The sequence below is a fragment of the Syzygium oleosum genome, unplaced genomic scaffold (genome assembly GCF_021117445.2).
Source record: "Syzygium oleosum isolate NSW1041296 unplaced genomic scaffold, Sole_v2.1 Sole_v2.03, whole genome shotgun sequence".
NCBI classification, from domain to species: domain Eukaryota; kingdom Viridiplantae; phylum Streptophyta; class Magnoliopsida; order Myrtales; family Myrtaceae; genus Syzygium; species Syzygium oleosum.
The window spans coordinates 3770921-3790157 of NW_026607487.1; the positions used below are offsets into that span (position 1 = coordinate 3770921).

Consider the following 19237-nt stretch of genomic DNA (forward strand, 5'->3'; position numbering starts at 1 on the left):
CCACGAAACATTCCAAATGAATAATATTTTGTTTTCCTAAAATTATTGGAGCGGATGATCCTAAAAGGCATATTCCCTTTCACCACTAGTATTCCCTTTTCACCACTCACTCATTTTCTCCCTTCAAAGCATTGAATATTGAGGGAGCCTGTTACCTGAAAAGATAGAAAAATACTAAATGAGTAAATAAAAAAAAATACAGTTCATAAAAAACGACAATAACTAATATATAAAGGTTTGATAATTCTTAACTATATTGCTACTTTTTACCAGCTCTCAACTAATGATAGTTTTAAGGGTTAATATCATGAAAAATCCAAAATTGATACATATTTGATAAATTTATCTCAAACTAATTACTTGACCACCAAAAAGCCCAAAATGGTACACATGTGATAAATTTATCACAAACTAATTTTTTGATTACCAAAAACTCTAAATCGGTACACCTGTAATAAATTTATCCTCCATCAGCTTTCATCTAATTTTACCGTTAAATTTGCTGACCTAGATGACACATGGCGACGTGGTATGGTGACGTGGCAAGTGCACACGCAAATCCATAGGGTTAATACCACGAAAAATCCAAAACTTTGACGGAAACTAACGAAGGGTAAATTTGTCATACATGTACCAGTTTGGGGCTTTTGATTGTCAAAAAATTAGTTTTAGGTAAATTTGTCACATGTATACCAGTTTGGATTTTTCATGATATTAACCCTAGTTTCAATCATCACGATACAAAACATACCAAAATCCATGGCAAGATACTTCTTAAGATCTTTCACACGATATCCAGTAGTACGAAAAAATAAACTAAATTATTTTTTTGACATACATACATGAGAATAATTAAATAAAATTGAACTATGTGCGCTCATTAGGAGATGCACCTAGCTTTATATTACCCATATCTTACACCTCTTTTGTTACAAACAATTAATTCGTTCTTCCAAGTGCTATTAATCAATTTAATCTGACTTATCAAAAATTTAGCCGATAATCCTATTCTAGGCCCATTTTATTGGAGCACAAAATCTTTGCAATGATATTCTCAAGTTGGGCCCCCCAACACAAATGGGGACACTCACTCAACGCCATTTTCTAAAACCTTGGTCGTTTCTTAATTTTCTTCCTTGGCAAAATTATTAAAAAAGTCCTAAACCTATTGTACTTATACCAATTTACCTAAAACTTTTAATTTGGCCAATTTAATCCTAAACATTTTGAAAATTTGCCAATGTAATCCATCTGGCCAATTTTGGTTGAAAGTCGTTGACATAGACATCGGTTGTCCCATGTGCCACAGTTGGCACAGATGTAGATAATTTTTTTTAAATATTTTTTCGAAAATTTTTATATTTGATTTCCTTTTTCGTTTTTTCTTTCTTTTTTTTTTCATTCTTTCTCTACCGATCGTTGGGTCTCGGCAATGGCCGTCAACCAGTGAGGGTCGCCCTTGCCAGCCTCAGGCGAGGTCCCTTTCTTGGATCTAGCGAGGGGTGAGGCTCGCCGACCTCACCAGCTTCAAGCAAGGCCACGAGGCCACCCCTTGCTAGATCCCGGCAAGCTCGACCTTACCGAGATCTGGTGAGGGGCGACCTCACCATCCTAATCAACAAGGTCGAGCCTCGCCCGAAACTGTTGAGGACGGCTCGAAACTAGCCTTCGACGAGGGTGACCCTCATTGATTGTTGCCTTTGGCCAGTCGCCAGCCATCACTAAGGCCTGGCGATTGGTGGAGGAAGAAGGAGAAAACAAGAAGAAGAAAGAAAGCAAAATAAAATATAAAAATTACGGGTTAATATCAAGAAAAACTCCAAATTAGTGCACCCGTGACAAATTTAGCTCAAATTAATTTTTTGACTACCAAAAACCCAAAACTGGTATATCTGTGATAAATTTACCATCTGTTAATTTCCGTTAAGTTTTACTGTCAAATTACCGTGTTGAATGACACGTGGCAGTTGACGGGTGTACCTGTCTAGGATTTTACCCTCCGTTTGTCACAGGTGTACCATTTTGTTATTTTTTGTGGTATTAATCTAATTCCAAGTGATTGTGCTTCAAGAGGAGAAACGCATCGTGTAAGAACACCACGCCAAACACCAGAAATCACCGACAAACTCATTTTTGTTCTGAGATATATTTGATTTGATAACTCCAGGTTGAGGTGTGAAGGTGATCCTCCCGATTGGACTGCCTTTGGGGACTCGGATACAACCTGATCTGCTCAAAGCTAACTTGTTCTTGAACTCAAAACCCATTGCAGTGATTTTATCTCTGCATCGCTCCTTCAGGTTAGCCCTACCGTCATTCTCCAGTCTGCTCAAGGAGGTGATATCCATAGTATCTTGACTCTGATGATTGCATTCCATTATGCTCCCACATTACTTTATAGAATTGCAAGTGACTGCATTATCTAACCAGATAGAGCCCAACTTGTAAAGGCTGCATCTACCTCAGCCTCACCTGTTAACTGATAGTGACCTTCTCTCACGTGCAAATTTGAATGAAGTCAGTATGAGGAATGCCTGTAGAAATGGGGGAAAAAGATTAAAAAAAAAACGCTTATCTTCTCCATAAACAAGAGATTATCATAAGCATCATTGAGCTCTAGGGAAACTCCTCCCGGTCATAGCAAATCATTGATAACCTAAAGTTATTTCGATCGATAAGTAGCAGCCACACCCGTCGTGTCCATTGTGGACAAGGAATGTGCATGATCGCGGACACATCCCCTAATTCTTTTGTGAGAAATCAATTTCTTAGCACAAGTTCAAAATCAGGGACAAAATTAAGGATATGTATCCACGTAAGACCAGTAAAGTTAATCTCTTCATATTGATGGATTTGAGACAAAATTAAATGGGAGAATCCGTTTTAACAAAAGAAAAATTAAAATTTGGATCTCCAAAATTTATTAAGTCAATCAAACCCCGTGTCAAAGAACAACAAATTGCATGAAGAGAAATTGAGATCGCTCCATGGTTCCATACCTCTTGCACAAAGTGCACGAAGTGGGGATTCGATGGAGTGCAAATTTAAGTGAAGCATTATATGGAGAAAAATAAAAGATTGCAAGAAAATATATAAATAGCATAGGAATGTTAATTGCAAGAAAAGAAAATTGATATACTGAAAATGCAAATTGTTTATTTTTCCATTAATTCTCAAATTACTTGACATGCCATAACATCAGAATTTCCTTTCGACAAGCCATGCAAATGCACCTTGTCACGACAACACAGACGTGGTAAAAGCCACTTCGTTTAAGCGCTAAATAAACCACACAGGCCAACCATGTATTTCCTCGGCCCCTAAACATAATCTATAGCCCTTTATCAGATATTGCACTCTTGAAATTAGCGACAAAACTCACTTAGGCCAAGAAGCCCGCGACTGTAATTTTGCCAGGGCGTATAACGTCGAAATTACGCACTGTCAAATCCCAACGGTTTGAGGTTTAGTGGAGTTTCTGTTCATACCAAAATTATCACCGGAAATACGTCGGAGCATCGCCGACAAAGGCAGAACAGCGGGTGAGCAGAAAGCTTTATAAAAAGAGAGAAATTTGAATTTTTGGATTGAAGAACTTACCTACCATCAAATTAATGAATTGCCAACGTTAGGTGTTGTTTTTCGACGAACTATAGGGATTCGGGAAGCTGTCTTCTCGTCCTCTCTCTCTAATAAAATGGGAACCAAGCCAAGTTATACGAGGCAAGTTCTATATAAACCTCTCAAAATCCCTTCTGCCTTCTAAAAGTAAGTCCAGACACTCCGACCACACACGAAAGCGAGCAAAGCTGCTGTTCTATTGAAAAATCCTTAGCTGTCTGTCATTGGACAAGGTCGTGGTTGATCATTCTTCACGATGTCAATTTCGCAATTGAAGTTCGCCTCCTATTTTAAGTAACGTGCATTTTTCACTTCTACTTTAACCACTGACTACTCTTACTTGTCTTTTCACATATGAGTCTTCTTTCTTTTTTCCTTTCGAACTTGGCGTGCTGCAATTGAAATATGGAAATGTGGGGGAGAAGAGCCTAGGTGATTTCTAACCCTTTGTCATCACTGAATGGCATCTGCAACTGCTCCTAGTCAATCAATTACTAATTTACGAAAAAAATATGTTAATTTTTCCTTGCTAATAGATGTCATGTTCATACTTGTTGAGACTCGTTATCAAATTTTTTATGCAGCAGAAAAGCATCACGCGTTTCACCTTTCCCCCCTCAGATTGCCATGGATGCAGGGCAGAGTCAGAGAAAGAGAAAGAGGACGGAGAAAGAGAGCACTAAGGGAGCATCTGCTCCTTCGTTCATCTCTAAGATACCCTTGGAAGTTGGTAGTGATCAATACGATGTGTTCTTGAGCTTTAGAGGCTCAGATACTCGTAAGGGATTCACCGATCACCTCTACCACAGTTTGGGCAATGCAGGGATTGTACGGATATCCGTGTTTAGGGATGAGAACAGCATCCCTGTTGGCGAGGAATTTGGTTCACAAATTATTGATGCCATCACACGGTCTAAAATTTCGATCCCCATCATCTCCGAAAATTATGCATCAAGCAAATGGTGCCTCCGCGAGCTCATTCATATCATGGATTGCAAGAAAAGCATGTCACACATAGTCTTGCCCATTTTTTACAAAGTGGCCCCATCGGAGGTGCGGCATCTACAAGGAAATTTTGGGAAGGCCTTCCATTCACGTCAAGAGCATTTTGATAAGAAGGATATCGAGGAAGGGCAAAAAGCACTTAAAGAAGTGAGCTACTTAAATGGATGGGAATCCGAGGAAATTGCTAACGGGTACTTTGCTTCTACCTGAGCTGTTTTCTTTTTCATTTGATATGTAAGTTTTCTTCTTCACGCAAAACCGATGAAATATGGATAAACTACTTTCATTGCAAGCTTAGAAAAGATTCCGCAAATGTCCCAACGAACAACTGTATTACCCCAAAGACAACAAACACTAGTACCCCCCAAAATGTCCCTGAGAACTAAACCAACAATCACTAAAACCAAAGCATCCCATAGTGCCCATCAATCTTATAATTGTCTCTGGTACAGAGCAAAAAACAAAGAGACGACAACCCTTCCAGCCCATAGTATCAATCATTAAAAAAAATGCCTAGCCTTCGATAGCTTGATCATCACCGGATAAAATCGACCTCCTATTGCCAATGTGGTGATGGATCAATTGATAAGGATCAAACACTTGGCATTGACCATGTCTAGGTTGATAATCTCTCAATGTTTTGTTGTTTGACAGGCATGAGGGAGAATTGATAAATCTCGTGGTCGAAATTGTTCTAAGCAAGTTACGGAAAGATTTTCAGCTAGATGTTCCTAAGCAACTAGTTGGACTTGATGGTCATTTGAAGGAAATTATGAATTGGATAAACAATCCTTCCGTCAATGCTCGAATGATTGGAATTTATGGCATGGGCGGGATAGGCAAGACGACTCTTGCCAAGTGCATCTACAATCAACTCTTGAATAAATTTGTGCATGTTAGCTTTCTTGAAGATGTCCGAGAAACTACCAAGTGCCACAGTATTAAGTATCTACAGAGTCAACTAATATCGGATATACCAAGTGCCACAGTATTAAGTATCTACAGAGTCAACTAATATCGGATATACTAAAGAGAAACAGTCAAGTGTCTAGAGTTGATGATGGAATTAATACAATCAAATCTAAATTCAAAGGAAAAAAGGTTCTCATTCTTCTGGATGATATAGATCACAAGGATCAACTAGATGCTTTGGCTAGAGAGCGTAATTGGTTTACAACCGGAAGTTTGATCATTGTCACAACTAGATATCGAGCCGTTCTTGATCAATCAGAATTCGAGGTAGACTACATGTATGAACTGAATGAAATGGATGGGGTGCACTCTTTGCTTTTATTTAACAAACATGCATTTCGTATGGATCATTCTTCAAAGGACTTCGAGTGTATTTCTCGAGATATCATATCAACCGTGGGTGGGCTTCCCTTGGCTCTTAAGGTTATAGGTTCATACTTGTATAAAAAAACAAATCTAAAAGTGTGGCATGATATGCTTAAGCAATTACAAAACCAACCACATGGAGATGTCCAGAAAACATTGAAGATAAGTTTTGATGTATTAGAACGAGGACATAAGGAGATCTTTCTCGATATTGCTTGTTTCTTCATTGGCAAAGAGTGCAAATTTGCCATGTACATGTGGGAAGAGTGTGGATTTTATGCAAGTCAAGGAATTGAAGAGTTGAAACTGAGATGCTTAATAAAAATTGAAGATGATGGTAAGTTGAGGATGCATGATCAATTGAGAGATCTTGGAAGGAACATTGTTTGCCAAGAAGGACCGCTTGAGAGACGTAGTAGATTATGGGACAACAATGAAGCCTTCGGAATACTAATGGGAGGAAAGGTAACATATGGCACTCTTTTTCTTTGCCTCTCCCTCATATTTTCATGTATTTTAATCAGATCTATTTTAATCTTTTATCTGGTACGAAGAAATGCTCCTACTTTTCAGTAAAAAGATCCATTCATGATTCATGTCCATTTGAGTAAAAAGGTCCATTCATGATTCATGTCCATCATAGAGTAATTGTGACAACTAAATGTATCATAAATACTCCAAGGATGAAAAAGTTATATTATCTCACGATGATTATAGAATATCTCCAGATATTCAAATTCAATGACATAAATTATTTATGTCAAGAATTTAATTACAATAAATTTGAAATCACTTGACTAAGAGTCTACACTAAAAATCTCCTTTACTAAAAGTATGTAATTTTCATATTTAGTTGAAAATATTGACAATATGAAAGACTACAATAACAAATAAAGAAATGAAGATTTCTTGGTCCATAATTATAAATAGGTAGTAGGTGCCAACAATAATGACTAATAGTCAAACGAAACATCAATAATGACTAGCTTTCTTCTACAGTTGAATTTATTGCGGTTCTCCTATGATTTAGGAAACCAATGTTTGATATATTATTTCTCCATTTTGATTTTGAAGATACCCGTCCCTCCCTCTGCTAGTTATATCTATCGGTTTCGTCTTCTTTCCTCTTAATAGATACTAAAGCAAATTCCCCTTAAGAATCAAATTTAAGAAAATCTTACCACTGCTTTTAAGGTCGTTTCAGGTAGACCTTGTTCATCTCATGGATTAGGTTAGGACCGTTAGGTGTATGATAAAGAACGTTTCTTATTTCTCTTTCCTTCTTTTCTTTCATTGCCATTGCCTTTTCCTTGTTACATTTCTTAATAAACATTTTTTTTCCTCTGAAACTCTACACGGCCGCTTTCGCTCAAACTATACCCTCAAATCCCCCCACCCATCTCTTTCCCATGCCCCCTCTCTTCTTCCATCCTCCTCACTCACCTCACGTCTTATAGTCTCTCTCTCCACCCCTCGCCACCTCACCGGCACCCAAAGCTGGTGGTGATGCACCTCGTAACAGAACCACCCCCCACCTTCTCCTCTCTCTCACGGTGCTTGTGGCTCCCAGCCACGAGAGCTCTAGCTCGAGCTTGGGCGAGCTCAACTCGACTAGGTGAGACTCGTGCAAGCCATGAGCTGGGTTTCTCGAGGCTTGCACGAGACCGGCAAGCTTTGTCAACGAGCTCGCTGGTCTCCCAACCGTACCACAATTTGGACCCAATCTGAGGTGGCGACAGTCGGGGACGACCGGTGATGGGGCAGGAGAGAGATAGTGGATGAGAGGGAAGTTTGTGTTAGGGTTTATGGGTTGTTTTAAGGATAAGGTTAATTCAGGAAACAAAATTGGCTACTTCTATAGTTAAGGGGGATGTTAGGGTGCAAGTTGATTTAGAATGGCAAACCTCAAGATGCAAGTTGTAGGTTTCAAAAGTAGGGATCGTATTTGTTATGAATGTGCAACTTCAGATAGCTTTTTGTGATTTTCTTTACACAAAAACACAGCAGATATTAAAACTTAGTGTCTCTCAATGTTTTCACACCCTCAATTAATTACACACATTAGTCTTGTGTAGTAGCCCTCACTTGGTTCTCATACAATTTTTTTAATGACGAGAAAGCCTATCTACTTAGGTATTGTTCAATGAAAATGAGGTCGATCGATTGTCGCGAACTTAAGGCGATTGGAGAGAGCAATTGAGATCTCTCCGTGATTCCTCACTCAAGCCCAATTTGAGTTCACAAATGAGGCTTGGATGCAGTGCGAGTTTTATTAATTTAAGTGCAAAAAAATGTAAAATGGCTTAGAATTGAAATACAAGAAATTGAAAAGACATGAAATGAATGATATGAAACAAAAGTGCGACGAAAGGAAAAAGTTACCAGGAAAATGAAAGATAGATTTCTCAGAGAAGTGATGGGTTTGTGCATGTCTGATTTTTCCTTTGAACACCCCTTCTATCGTAACGCCTATTGTCGACCATTCGATTTCTTGGAAATCTTACCATGGATAAGGCTTAGCTCGACTTTCTGGAATCTCCTCTTATTTTGTCGGAGATAAGCTCCACTTTGTCACCTTTCCAGACTATCTGAGCATAACTTCCACATGCATCATTACTTGTCACGTGGAACACACGCATCAGTTGTCTCATGCATTACTGGCCTCATGAATCTCCTGACACTTGTATACATTATTCTTTGAGGAAGAGATTTCGCTTTTGATTTCTAAATCACTTCAAAATCAAATTATCATAATAACTCGAATCAATTTTAAATAAATCCACGAGTTATTTTTGCCATGTAGTATTTAAAAGTGAAAAACATCTGTACCGACCACTATCCACTGTCCAAATACAGTTAATCAATTGTCAAACTAAAAAAACCACGTGTCTTTCACCATGGACAAAAGTCAAAGTGCATACGCTACAAAATTCGAAAATAGCAAAAGGTAAAACATTGAGATGCGTTTGTCTTAGATTTTCTAAAGCAAGAAGTATCATTCTTTTTATTTTCCAAGTCAAAATCTAAAAAAATTGTTTAAATTTCAAAAGATTATAAAAAAAATTAAATATGCTTTTATATAGGACGAGGATAGAATGATGACAAATTGTGTGAGTCCAAGATTTAAAAAACAAAAACTTAAAAAATTAAAAACCAATCGGAATACTCAATTGATTGATTTGATATACAGGGAACTGAAAGAGTCCAAGCAATTCATCTCGACAAATGCTATGACTACTCTCACAAGCTCAAGACAGACACAAGTGAACACTTTAAAAAGTTACGAAGTTTAAGATTCCTTTGTTTGGGGGAGGTGACTTTAAGTGGAGATTTTAACGAGCTGTTTTCTGAACTAAGATGGCTTCAATTGTCTACCACTAAACTATTTTCAGCAACCAATTTGCATCTACCGAATTTAGTGGTCTTGTGGTTGACGAGCAACTCGTTGATAACAGAGGATTGGAGAGGATGGAGCTCAATTATGGTAAGATGGAAAAAAAAAATCCTCTGTGAATGTTTTGTTTTGTTTTGTCAATCAACTCATTTTTTACAGCTTATTCTCCTTTGTATAGATGTCAAAGCAGCTGAAAGTTCTCAATCTTCACGGCTGCCTTAATTTAAGATGTACTCCTGATCTCTCAGCTTTCATAAAGTTGGAGATTCTCATCTTGACATACTGTTCCAAATTGAAGCAAGTCCACCCTTCTATTGGCAAAGTCAAGAGTCTTGTTTCCTTGAACTTGGGTATGTGTTACAATCTCGAGGAGCTGCCAGAGGAAGTGGGCGAGTTAGAAGAACTAAAAGAACTTAATGTGGGTTGTACTCGTATTACAAAGATTCCTACGTCAATCGGTTCTCTGAGGAAGCTGGAGAAACTGAACGCCTTCAATTGTTCCTCACTGAGAGAAATCTCTAACTCAGTTGGCAGTCTTTCTTCTCTCCAACACCTTAACCTAAATCATTGTGAGTCATTGAGAGAAATCCCCAGCTCAATAGGGAATCTTTCTTCTCTCCAACACCTTAACCTATCTTATTGTGAGTCATTGAGAGAAATCCCCAGCTCAATTGGGAATCTTTCTTCTCTCCAACACCTTCACCTAGCTTATTGTAAGTCATTGAGAGAAATCCCCAGCTCAATTGGCAATCTTTCTTCTCTCCAACACCTTGACCTATTTCTTTGTCAGTCATTGAGAGAAATCCCCAGCTCAATTGGGAATCTTTCTTCTCTCCAACACCTTGACCTATTTTGTTGTCAGTCATTGAGAGAAATCCCCAGCTCAATTGGGAATCTTTCTTCTCTCCAACACCTTGACCTATTTCGTTGTGAGTCATTGAGTGAAATACCCAGCTCAATTGGGAATCTTTCTTCTCTCCAACACCTTAACCTATCTTGTTGTGAGTCATTGAGTGAAATACCCAGCTCAATTGGCAATCTTTCTTCTCTCCAACACCTTAACCTATCTTGTTGTGAGTCATTGAGAGAAATCCCCAGCTCAATTGGCAATCTTTCTTCTCTCCAACACCTTCACCTAACTTATTGTCAGTCATTGAGAGAAATCCCCAGCTCAATTGGAAATCTTTCTTCTCTCCAACAACTTGACCTACGTCATTGCGAGTCATTGAGAGAAATCCCCAGCTCAATTGGGAATCTTTCTTCTCTCCAACACCTTGACCTACGTCATTGCAAGTCATTGAGAGAAATCCCAAGCTCAATTGGGGATTTGCAGAATTTGCAACATCTGGACATTAGTTATTCTGCGAACAAAAAGTTACCCAGTGAAAATCGGTGACTTGTTTTCGCTCAAGATTTTCAAAATCAGTGGCACAGCGATATCTAACCTGCCAGAAAGCATTCAAAATATTTTTTTCTCTCCAACAACACCTTGAACTAAATGACTGCAAAGAGCTCTGGTTGCTGCGTAGCTTCCTTTCGTGACACATCTTTTTGTCAAATATCCCAATCCCAAGTTGCTAGAGCTTTCTCACCCAATTGACCTAAAAGAATTTGATTTTTCTGAATGGGGTCAACTTAAATACATCCCGGACCGTCCCTCAAGATCCTCAAGATCCCCGGACCTTCCCTCAGGATCCTTCAAACTATCTATTGACTCATGTCCTAAGCTGATATTGCCTAATCTTGATGGATTCAAGTACTTGGAAGAGGTGTCAATAAGATACTGCAATTCCATTGAAAGAGTGGACCTTTCACAATTGAATCGTCTAAAACAATTACAGGCTAGGGATTGCGACAATCTAGTTGAAATTCGAGGTCTTGATAAGGCGGAGTTGTTAGAGGCATTGAATATCTCTAATTGTAGGTCCATTAAAAGATTACCTGACCTACCATGCTTCGGGACCCTGAAAGAGTTGAATATCAATGGTTGTCACAATTTACGTGGTGTCCAGAGTCTCGAGAGATTCTTGTCTTGCCGAAGCATATATATAGAGGGGTGCCAATCCCTAGAAAAACTACCAAACCTATCGAAGTTTGAAAATTTAGAGGATTTCACATTGATAGATGCCTTTGGTGTTACAGAAATTCCCGGGGTTGAGGAATCAGGATCTCTAACTTATATAAATATCACAAGATGTGAATCAATTGAGACTTTGCCAGATTTGTCGAGATGTGAGAAGTTACAATCTCTACTGGTACGAGACTGCATGAAACTTACTCAGCTTAGGGGACTTGAAAAGTTGGATTTAATTTGTTGGGATATTTCTGGGTGCATCTCATTGGAAACGGTACCGGAGTTACCTCGAATAAGTCTATCTTCGAATCATGAGGCATGGGAAAATGGAGGAGTGGGTGATAAAATTATGTTGCGATGATAATGGTGTGATAATTCTAATATTCATGTTACATCAACTGAGACGAGTCATGTTTTCTTAATAGAGGTAAGCAAGTCCACTATCATTTTATTTTCTTGAGATTCATAACCTTCTTTTGATCACTATATTTTTTAACAAGGTCTTTCTTGCCAGGTTTCTGCAATTTCCTAATTCCCAGTCTTACATAATTGCAAGAGTGGGGGAGCATGACGCTTCAGCCAAGATCAAAATGTAGATGCAAATGTAGTTGGACGTATATTAGAAGGCGTTGGTCATCTGGTAATATTCTTCATCCTTTAACAACTACCATGAGCAAATAGAGTAATACTTTTCTTGAGGATTAATCTTTTAAGAATTATTTGTTCAACACTAGGTATCTGCTTGATCTGGATTTGCCCAAATACATTTGCTGTTGATTACATTATGGCAATGTTTTTTTGGCTATCCATCTCGGTAAACTCGGGATTTGAATTTTTCATCTATAGGCTGGTGATATTCTGCTACTCAATATTGTAAACTGCACCCAGATTCACTTTTTCAATATGTCCTAAACTAGTATTTTCCTTTAAAATGACCTTGGCCATTTTGAACTCCTTTTGTGAGCTCTTTGACCTGTCAAATTTGACTAATGGTAGATATCCTGTTTGGATCAAACTCCTCTCGATTTTTCGTGATGATAGGAAAGCCCGTCAAGTTTCTTATTACTCGCTGGAGCATGAATTTCTAGTGAGGAAGAGAAACTGAGCTAAAATAAAAATCAAGGTTCAAGTTTTTCTGGTGGGTGATTAAAAACCTTTTGCATAAATGAGACAATTTTTTTGCCTGTTTTGTAAAACAAGCTGGGCGACGAGCTTAAGAATTTGCTAATTAGTTCGCATCCCGTATGATCCTATTATTGTCGTGGAATCATTTTATCACATGATTGATCTGGGTCTAGCTAACTTGGCTGAGGAAATTCAAATTCCATACCAGAGACGGATCAAAATGAAGAAGAGGGCCGAGGAAGCATCAGGGACAGCTAAGGGCCATCTTTTTGTGCCGACCTTGGAGAGGCTCACTAACCAACTGAAGTGTCTTGAGGAAGTTTGCTATGCCTGTGAAGATCGAAGCACTCAATCTAGTCTCAACAGCACACAACTGAATGATTGTGAATGTATTCAATTTCGATGGAATCTGTTTTTTGTATGCTCATTAGGTTCTACCTCTCTATTCATCTTACGCTGATGTAGAGTTTGATGCAGTTGTGTTCTCATGACGTCATTCCCGAACTCAACGAGGCTCTGCAGGGGAGGTATGCAATGCCATTCAAACCACAACTATGAAAGAGTAATTTGTGTGCTTATACTTTATTGAATGTGCTTTCTGTATGCTCGTTCTCTGTTAATCAAATACGTACCTGTTGATTTTTCTGCATGTTACCCTGATGCTGAGTTGTTTGATGCGATATATGTGAGCTGTGGAACTTCACCTGAAAATCCGTATACTAGGATGCATGATGACAATCTCCTCTTTTCTGTTTGTTCATAATACCCGATTAATGTTGCGATACAGGTCTCGGATATGAGAAGCTTAGATCTCTTGGATGCGGCATTGAATTTGTAAAGTTAAAATTAGCCTCTTAGCAAAAAATTCCTGTGTTGCTGATTTTGCTAATTGGATATTGCAAAATAAACAAGTAACAAGTACTTATTTCTGTTCCGTAGTTTGGGCATTTCACTTTTCAGCATGTTGGGAAAATTATCCCAAAAAGTCCTAAATATATTGCCTTTTTATCAATTCAGTCTTAAATTTTTTAATTGTGCCAATTAAATTCTAAACATTTTTCACATTTTACCAATCGAGTCCATATAGACAATTTTGGCTGGAAAAACGCTAACGTGGACGTTAGCCGTCCTACATGGCACGGCTAGTGCTGACGTGAACAATTTTTAATATAAATTTTTTTGACGAATTTTTTTTTCTTTCTTCCTTTTGTTTTCCAACTTTGGCCAGTGAGGTCACTAATTGACCATTGTCGACCACAACTGAGGGCCAACGACCCTCACCTGGTTTGGGCGAGGCATTGCGGTCCTCATCAGCCACAGGCGAGGGTCTCTACTCCCTCACCGGCCAACAGGCGAGGGTGTCAACCCTCATATGGATCTAGGCGCCTCGCTTGGATTTGGCCGAGGGCGTCAGGGGCCCTCGCCCACCAACAAGTGAGGGTGTAAGCCTCTTCCTTACAACTTTCAGCTAATTTTGGACTCTAAATACCAAATACATCGAAAAATATACAGAACTAAGGATCAATGCGGCCACTCCAATCTCTCTCGTTGAGATGATTGGAGAGTGTAACACAGTTTTCTAACCATGTCGTGTAACATTTGCAGTGCCCTCATTTTCTGTCCATCTTTAACAAGGGCTCAGGTGGAGATTAGTTATCAGTCTCATATGAATTTGCTAGTGTTCGTAACTTTAGATGAAGTTCCTGAAGTTATCGTACATTCTTTTTCCCGAATCTATCAAAAAGTACATATGTAGCTAGTAGATTTATTGATCATTTTCAAAATCTCGTGTGACAACAGCCAATTGGAAAAGCCAATTAGTGTGAGACCAAAATACAAGTTTTATATTTGATGATGCGGTTCCAAACTATAAGAGACACACACACCTCCAGGTCGTCCAAAACTTCTGCACGACTTGCCTCGGAGGACACAACCAAGAGAAGGCAACAAAATCTCACCAAGGAATGATGAAAGCTGAGAGAGGAAGAAGAAGAAGAAGCACTCTGTGCCATCTTTTTGTGATCAGTCTTTACAACTTTCTGATCAGGTTTATGATAAAGTTGTTCAAAAGTCTTTGCTCATGAAATTCTACAGTCCAATCTCGCTCTCTGGCCAAACAGCAGTTTTCACTGTAGGTCTCAATTATGTTCATAGATGCCATTGGTGATGACCAATGAAGGGGGAACTGAAGCGGAAGATGAAGAATGTGGTATTTGCGCCGTTTTCCTTATTCCTAGTTAGTAATTCAATCTTCCATTTGCCTCAATTGAGTTGACAACAAATGTGCTGAAAATCTCAGAAAATCGGAAGGGAATGTCTTCAAAGTTCAAACATAACAGAAGGAATGGTGAGGATTGTAGCTACCTCTGCTACCAGGACCTTCTCATGTGGACTCCGGTGCCGCCTCCTCTGTGGTATGATGACTAGTTCATTAAATGCCAAAGTGCTAATTTCCAAGTCCACTCTATTTATTCAGTAGTATAAGCTAGCACAAGTTCATTTTTCTTACTCTCACATCAGCAGCATCACAATGTCTGTTCTTCCAATTCCCAAGGAAATGAAGGTTTTTTTCTTTTTCTTTGCAGGGGTTTCTACAGATAAATTGTGGATACTCCTTGCAATAACCGTTGATGATCGTGGTGTACATGATCAAATCTAGCTCCTAGTCTCTGAGTCTTCCAAATTCTTCAGCAATCGAACCGCTTTCCTAGTATTGCTGGTTCTGCAGAATCCCTCGCTATGGCTCTGCACGTGGTTATATCTACCTCAATTCGTCTGGCCAACATTTCATCTGCCAAGCTCATGGCTTCGGCAATTCTACCCTCTCCAACAAGCCCATTGACCAAAGTGTTAAAGCTCCCAGTTGTGGGTTCAAGTCCAAGTTTGACGATTCCACACAAAACTGAGGACCGAAGATTGGACCTTTTCAATTGGCAGAGGTAATTCATCAAAATGCTGCGGGTAAAAACGTTAGGAGTCGTTCCTTTCGAACCCATCCGCTCGATCATGTCAATGGTGATGGCGTAATGCTTCATATTGGCCACAACCCCCCAAGAGTCGGGCGAAACAGGTAGGTGAAGGCAGAGGGTCCACTCTAATCGTCCTCTCCAAGTAGAATAAGGCATCCTCAGCTTCCACCAATGCGCCATTTCTGCATTGGTTCACCACAAAGGCCACAAATTGAGATCGATCCATTGAATCACTCCCTCCAGTAGTAGATTGGGATGAATAAGTGAGAGGCTTAGGGAGATCCCCAGATTCTCGAACAAGACGGTGAAGAGCACAAGTGCAAATGGATCGATTCATTCTCATCAGTTTCGCCAAATTTTCTCCTTCCGAGTTCCGAGAATCCACAAATTGACGTGATGGTGTTTGGAGAAGATGATTGTTAGGCAGTTCAATCACCGAAGAACATAGTTTTCCGTTCAACCTTTGAAAGCTACTTTGGTTGTCAAACTGAACATTCCTAGAAATACTTGATCCATTCATTGTCATCAGTTTTGCCAATCTTATTGTCTCTCTCCGAACAGGTGATTGAATCTGCAAGGCAGTTGAAGAGAGGTCAGTATGCATAATCATGCTCTTTATACTGTTGTGAAAACAACCATGAAAATTCACATCTAAAACCAAATAATAATGGATTGAAATCTCACATGAGGACGACGGCAAACACTGGCGAAATTGACGCATCGCCGATTGAAATGAACCTTTCTAGTCTCACTACTATCGGCTGAAAAAAAGAGAAAATAATGTGAACGTTTCTACTACTGTCATTGTGTGCATCGAACATACTTTTAACATTATACCAATTTAACATTTTGCTATTTTGGTCCATTCGACGCTTTCTTAGTCATCGAGTGAGGCAGGCATCCCAGCTCATATGTTGCAAAACGATGTCACAGGAATTTTTTTTATATCTGTATTTGGGCCAGATGATTTACATATGAAGTACGTACTTTGTGAAGGAACATTATATTTCGTTTTTCTTTTCCTTGATGACATAGGACTGCTCATTTAGTGGATAAACTCTAAACATGTGAACACTAATTTTAACTACAAGATCATTTCGAAAGTCATGGCCAATTGTCTCAAACCATGGCTACCTAAACTCATTGCCACGGAACAAAGTGCCTTTGTGAGCGGCAGGCAAATTCAAGACAATATTCTAATAGTTTAGGAGGTACTTCATCAGCTGCACATTCGAAAAAGGAAAAGGAAATTTCAGGTAGTCCTCAAACAGGACATGCAGAAAGCATATGACAGAGTCAAATGAAATTTTTTATGTGAATGTATGCTGCAAATGGGGTTCTGTGACAACTGGGTGAAACTGATTAAACAATGCATCTCCACGGTCTCCTTCAGTGTGAGAGTCAATGGGGAATCTCTGCAACAATTCCCACCCTCTCGAGGTATAAGGCAAGGGACCCGCTATCGCCTTTCTTGTTCATCATATTAGCCAATGTACTATCCTCTTTATTGAACAAGGCAGTATTGGATGGTAGCGTGAGAGGTATTAAACTGAATAGCTGGTGCCCGACTCTATCGCACTTATTATTTGCTGACGATGCTATCTTCTTTCTAGATGGGACGATTAGAGAATGCCAGAATGTGTCAAATATCCTAAACCAGTACTGTTATGGTTCTGGGCAGGCTATCAATTTAAACAAATCCGGAATTTTCTTTACAAGGGCTATCCTGATCAACTGAAGAGGAATATGTCGGGCGAGCTGAGAGTCCCGATCATTGACAAGACAGGCAAATATTTAGGAATTCCTTCTGATTGGGGGCAATCAAAGATGCAAATGTTCGCTTGGGTCCTAGCTAGGGTCAACATGAAACTAGAAGGTTGGAAGGAAAAACTAATGACAAAAGCGGGCAAGGAAACTCTTGTCAAGACAGTAGTTCAAGCACTTCGTCAGTGTGCTACATCGGTATTTAAAATTCCTATCTCAATATGCAAGTCGATTGAGAAGAAAATTGCATCCTTTTGGTGGAGACAAAATGCAGCCAAAGGACGAATCCACCGGAGGAAATGGGAAACGTTCAAAACTAGAAAAGACTCGGCAGGCTTAGGATTCAAAGATCTTGTAACTTTTAACAAGGCAATGCTCGGGAGACAGGCATGGCGCATGATACAGGAACCGAACGCTTTATGGAGTCAAATGATGAGAGGCATTTATTTCCTGCAAAAGGATTTTTGGAACGCTAACAAGGGCCACCGTCCTTCCTGGGGATGGCAAAGCTTATTGGCAGGTAGAGAGGTGATTGAACCCGAAATGCGTTGGCTTGTGGGAGACAGAAGGAGTATTAATATTAGAGAGGACAAATGGATACCACTAGGTAGAATTGAGGGTCCGGCGAACCATAACGACCCCCAACTTGTTGTGGAGTTGATAAACTAGGAAACCAAAGAGTGGAACATCCTGAAGCTAGCCAAACTTTTCAACGACGATATAGTGAAAGAGATTTTATCTATCCCTCTTAGCCCCAACCCAACAGCAGACAAGTTGATCTGGACAGGTAACAAGGCAGGTTCATACTCGGTTAAGAGTGGATACAATAGCCTATGCTCCCTAGGAAATTCTCGTAACGCCAACCAGGCGTCACCATCATGACAGCCTCCCTGAATACTATGGACAACAATATGACAGCTCCACACCTACCTAAAGATACAGTTCTTCCTTTGGAGTGCTTGCAACAATGCATTGTCAACTAAGGAAAACCTATTTGGAAGGAAAATGGTTCCAGACCCAGTTTGCCCAGTTTGCCGTCTAGCCTCGGAAACTCATGAACATCTACTCATCCTATGCGACTGGACAAAACACATATGGTCAGATCCCCGACTAAACTGCGATATTTCCCCAGCAACAGTACAAGTGGGTTTTAGAGAACTTATCTGCCCGAGCTGACCCGTCCTCGAGAGCCATCTGCGACGGTGTCCTATGGTCAAACTGGAAGGGGAGGAACGATGTGGTGTTCCGAAACCGAAAGCCGAACTCAAGCCACCTCATTGAGGAAGTGGTTAACTCATATAAGCTCGTTGTGAAATGGAACCCCAGCAAAGGAAATCGAGCTCGGGATAGTAGTTTACTTACGGATCGATGGATCCTACTGCCTGATGGCTCGTGGAAGCTAAATGTGGATGCGTGTTGGTGTGAAGGGTCGTGGACGGGAGCTATAGCTAGGGTGTACCGAGACTCCAGCGGGCTGTTGATTGAGGGTTTTGCGAAGAAAATCCATGCTCCGTCGGTGTTGGCAGCGGAAGTTCTGGCTCTGCGAGAAGGACTGTCATCTATGACTAAGGCTCCGTTCGCTTGACGGAAAATGACCCATTTCTGGAAAATATTTTTTCGGAAGTCATTTTCCGGGAAAATGTTTTCCCTGGAAGTCATTTTCCTGTGTTCGGCTGAAATCTGAAAAAGTTTTGAAAAACATTTTCCGCCGTTCGGCAAGTAAAATATTTTCCAGACTTCACCACTTGGGCATGCACTTGCCTTTTATGCATAGGATTTCTAGTGAGCTTAATGCAAGCATCATCGTAGAAATGGTTGCAATTCTTGGATCAACTCGCTGTCACCTAGAATGGAGACTCAACACAAACAAAGCAAACAGAGCAAACTCATATGATTCCAGAACGATGGCATTTTTGGATCCACTCGTTGTCACCTAGAATGGAGACT

At 39.8% G+C, this 19237-nt stretch overlaps 1 protein-coding gene and 1 long non-coding RNA gene across 11 annotated transcripts in view; both read left to right on the forward strand.

The window, feature by feature from the left end:
* LOC115690992 (TMV resistance protein N-like) overlaps positions 1-19237 on the forward strand; it is an 86843-nt gene that overhangs the window by 17406 nt on the left and 50200 nt on the right. The gene's annotated exons all lie outside the window — the stretch shown is intronic.
* On the forward strand, positions 11040-16132 carry LOC115666617 (uncharacterized). 4 transcript variants are annotated; one of them, XR_008815966.1, is made up of 5 exons: positions 11040-11859; positions 11947-12072; positions 12766-13084; positions 14450-14971; positions 15143-16132. It is a non-coding gene; the product is annotated as an uncharacterized LOC115666617 (long non-coding RNA). The 4 variants fall into 4 exon arrangements; XR_008815965.1 differs by having other exon boundaries at positions 11972-12072; XR_008815967.1 differs by lacking the exons at positions 11040-11859; positions 11947-12072; positions 12766-13084 and having other exon boundaries at positions 13944-14766; positions 14857-14971.